Here is a 4,768-nt window from a genome sequence, read left to right on the forward strand (position 1 = left end):
TCGACCTCCAAGCGGTAAACCAACTTGGGCACAAGCTCTCTTATTCCAGCAAACTGCAGTGACTTGGGAACGAGCTCTCTGATTCCGACAGCCACAATGTTCATTCCGGCATTTATGATTATTTTTAGGATCATGCCAATGGTAGCAACCCTTATGGATTCAAGGGAGATACTGTCGGAGTGATGAAGTGCAAATACAGAGAGATGTCATCCGAATTTACCTACCCTTATAGAAATCAGGGTGGGTTTGGAAGGGACGAGATTGAAACTCCAATGTAGTTTATAAAATCCGCTGAGAAGGTGTTTGAGAGAATGGCGGATAGGAGTATTGTCTCTAAAAACTCTCGATTTTTTTTTTTATGATGAAGTGGTGTGAAAATTTTCACAAGTTCAAATCCACAAACTTGTTTCTACCAGGAGCAAGCATTGCAGGTATTGGTTTTGAATATGATGTTTTTGTGTCGAATGCATTGATTCATATGTATGCAAAGTTGGGTTGGGTAGGAGAGGCATGGCATGGCAGAGATCTGGTAACATGGAACTCTATGCTCACTGCATACAACATGATGACCCAATAATTGCACAAGAATTTTTCAGTGGGGTGACATAAAGTGGTCTTCAACCTGATGTGTCATCTATTGTTTTCTAGAGAGGGGACACTCATTGTGTATTTGATAGCATGAACCAGAAAGTTCTACAAGCATGGAATGCTCTCCTTGAGGGTTACCGCAACTTGGGGGAACATAATATACAAGTTAATTGTTTCAAGGAGGCTTTAATTCGGTTTCCAAAACTACAAGCACTGGGTTTACAACCTGATCAATTTACTATAGTGGTTGGATATGTGTCTCAAGGAAGTAGGGACTGGAAGGAGATGGAAGAGTCAACACATTTCAGTCCTCCATTTTGTGACACACTGGTTTCTGTTGTAGACAGCCATAACCATGGAATTATACCTGGAACAGAGGAATTGGCACAAATGAATTTGAGTAGTACAGAGACTCATCCTGGGATGACCTTGGCAACAACTGCTGTAGTGCCTTCACCCCCCTCCATTGACAATTCAACTAGTGATACTACAAACGTGGGTGCTCTAGTTGCACAATGGCATGTTGGTGACACTGCATTGACTTCACTTATGGATGTGGTGAGGAGACATGGTAAGTTCAAGGCTGTTATCAAGAAGGCTATAGCTGATAATTTCCTGTTTTGTGTTATTCATAAGTAGATAATTACCATTTTTGAGTTGGTTGTGCAATGGAAGATTTTAAAGTTGTTTCTACATGCCATCTTCTCTAACTTGTCTACATCAAGGTATTCATGGGATATTAGTTCATTGGTCAGGAAATTCCTGTGAGACTATGAGTTATGATAGGAATCTTGAAAATTGAGATGGGTGATAGAGCTTTAATTTGGAGAGTTACTAGTAGCATTACTTCTACACATGTGTATGACCAATTGGTAGAGAAGATTGCACAAATTTCTTATGGTGATGTTGTCATAGAGAGAGTGGTTGGGTTGAGTGCTAGAATTACTTTTGTTTTTCATAGTGATGCAATTTCTGGATTTGAGGAACACTTGCAAATTTTAGAGTTGTGTGATATTGTGCTTTTGACTGTTGTCTACAAACCAGTGCTGCCCATACAGTCAATTCTGGTAGAGTATAAAATTGTGAACCTGTGTGGTGCACATATTTCTCTATGTACCTTGACAACACGGGGGTGCAGCAACCAACACAGTTTTCCCTCCCAACAAATTTTTACTGACTCGTTCACTCCAAATACTCAACACAAAGATTCTCTATTTCTATTTGAAGGACAATTAATAGTTGGACCTGAGCCCCGACCAACTGCATGGCTTGTGGCACATAATTTACTTACAAATCTTGCTACCACACAAGAGCAGGTTAGTGTTGCTGACTCTTCTCAATCCCATGGGGAGAGTAATAGACCAAACAATTGTGGTCCTGATGCTTCTTCTGCAATGCTGGAAGAGTTAGTAAATACTATGCAAGAAATCAGTGGTTTGCAGGACCTTGATTCTGTCATTGAAGCTTCACTATAGGAAATTGGTGTTGGACCAAAGAAGCCACCTCCAGCCTCAAAAGAAGTGGTTGCAAGGCTTCTAGTTATCACCGTCACACATGAAATCTTAGTGAAACTAGGGAGAGACAGAATGTGCAGTTTGTAGGGAGCACTTGGTTATAGATGACAAGAGGCAGGAGTTGCCTTGCAAGCGTTTATTTCACCCAAATTGCCTCAAGCCATGGCTGGATGAGCATAATTTGTGCCTGATCTGTAGGCATGAGCTACAAACAGATGACCATGCATATGAGAGCGGGAAAAAGCGTGAAAAGAAGGCTAAAGACAAAAGGAAAGGAGCAGGAAATAGACTCCGAGGTGGAGAATATATGTTGAATACTATTGGTACTTCTACCATAGTATAGTCCTTGGATTTTTATTTTTTTAATTTTCAGAGGAAACTTTCTGCCAACAGGGGGAACTAGTGTAGGGTTTCAATACCACAATCTTTCCATCCGGGGTGTTACATTGCAATGCTTACACCGCTTGTGTCATCCTGAGGGTTGACGCGGATGCCACATATGCTACTTGGGGAGATGTGGCGACGTTTAGACACGTATCCATACCTTCGAGCTTGAGGACAAGTTCTTTCTCTAGGAGGGGTGTAATGTTATGAACTCAATAGCCGGCCTAGTCATGCAGAGGCGTAGTGACTCAGTCATTTAGTATTAAGTTAATTGTTTTTATTTCTATTTACTTTTAATGATTTAATATGCCGTAGGGGCATTATTGTAATTCTTTCTCTTCAACCTTTGTTAGCGTAAACCCTACTTAAGTGGTGAAAGGAATGCAAAAAGGTAAGTCTTGATTTAGAGTAAACAAGGGTTTTGAGTTCTCCTCAACGAGCTTAGGGGTGTGCGTTCTCCTTAACGAACCTAGGGTTTTTAAGCTTCCCTTCGGCTTGATTCCACTGTGTTATATCAGGGTCCATAACGAAGCCATTACTTACGTTGCAAGTGCGAATCCTGAAGGGGGCAACCTAGTGGTGTTGCTAGAGTGGGCCGTTGTGGACGTCGGCTCGTAATAGAGGAGCTTGTTGAGCATCGGCTCATAAGAACTTGAGGGCAAACTCTTTCTCCAAGGAGTGTGTGATGTTATGGTCCTAGGTTAAGTACTTGGCTTTCCGCTACCTACCAAGCCGGTATTTTGGGTAGTATTGGCTAGGCGCTTAACAATACCCCACCAAACTGAGAGTAAAAGGAGGCAAGAGCATTTATTGGCATATATTCAAGCGACAAAGCTTTATCTTGAAAATTCCCTTTCAAAAGTGCTTTAGAGAGAAAGATAGTGATCCTACCTTTAAAAAACCTTCATCTCTTTCAATCATCCTTGCATGCATAATAGTACAAGCTCCTTGATCATTCTACAATGTGATACAAAGGAGGAGGAAACTTGAAATCTTTCAAGGAGAAGCGTCTCTCCAAGTAAGGGTGTAAATTTTCCATTTCTTTTATGTATTTGTGAAAGGTTCATCTAGAACCTGATAATCTAGATAGAAAAACCTAGCTAGAGCTAGAATCTAGTAACAATCTCTTGTGAAGATTGGGTTGTATGAAAATCGTGTATTGAGCTATTTATGGTTGAAGAGAGCTGGAATCTTTTTGTAATTTTTCCAGTTATTAGAGTGTAATAGCTTAAATTTTACCGAGCAAGGGTTCTTGGGTGATGACTAAACATCAAGAACAATTTTTTTTGTCCCTATGGTGTGTTCATGTCTATACTTACATTGAATTGATTATATGCATGATATTTTTATTACTTGCACAAATCAGTTTTAATATGAATAAGCCAATTTAGAAGCCACCTGGGTCAAGAGTAGGTTCTTCTGATGATAAGAAATCTACTTTTGGTTTCTATATAATGGTTGGTGGCAACCTAGTGACTTGGCGCAGTAAAAAACAAGTTGTTGTGGCTTGGTCGAGTATAGAGGCTGGATACAAGGCTATGCCACAAGTAGTTAGTGATATGTCATGGCTTCAATCCTTACTTACAAAGCTTAGCTTTCCAATGGAGACCCCCTATACAACTTCATTTAGACAATCAAACAACCATTCAGTTTTGCTACAAATCCAGTGTTTCATAAAATGACAAAACACATTGAGATTGACAGTCATTTTATTCATAAAAAATTTAAGAGTGAAGTTATTAGTATGAACTATATTCCTTACAAGAACCAGCTTATAGACGACATCTTTACCAAAGCACTTGCAACAGGACACTTCAATATTCATGTTACAAGCTTGAAGTGTTTGATGTCTTGCACCACCACCTTGAGGGGGAGTGTTAAGAGAATATGATGTAATTAGTCATTAAGTCTATATTTGTTTTTTCTCTTTAAGTGGCCAAGGGAGAAATGCTCTCTCTCCCTTTTCCCTCTTTCTCTCTTCTTCTCTTCTCCTTCTCCTTCTCTCTTCACTTACTACTAACCTCTACAGTAGATTAAGCCCTAGAATCTAACACTAGTAATGGACATATGTTATGGACTCCATAGCATCAAGAGTGGCTAACCGGAGAAGAGAAGAGATGGAGTAAACTTGTATTTCAGTACCTTAGGGGTTTAATTGTAATTTGAAGTTCCATAAGGGTCTAATTGTAATTATAGAACCTTTGATGTTTTCCTTGACCTATTTAGGGCGTCAAGTGATGGAATGAAAGCAAGCATTGATCATTAGTCTAAATGAGATCAGG

General features: G+C 39.8%; 1 pseudogene; it reads left to right on the forward strand.

The window, feature by feature from the left end:
* Positions 1 to 1,391: 1,391 nt before the first annotated feature.
* Positions 1,392 to 2,445, forward strand: LOC137947720 (E3 ubiquitin-protein ligase AIP2-like; annotated as a pseudogene).
* Positions 2,446 to 4,768: the final 2,323 nt, after the last annotated feature.

This window comes from Aristolochia californica, unplaced genomic scaffold (genome assembly GCF_029961685.1).
Source record: "Aristolochia californica isolate CCGP_79_NKW_82.1479 unplaced genomic scaffold, dmAriCali1.0.hap1 SCAF_13, whole genome shotgun sequence".
NCBI classification, from domain to species: domain Eukaryota; kingdom Viridiplantae; phylum Streptophyta; class Magnoliopsida; order Piperales; family Aristolochiaceae; genus Aristolochia; species Aristolochia californica.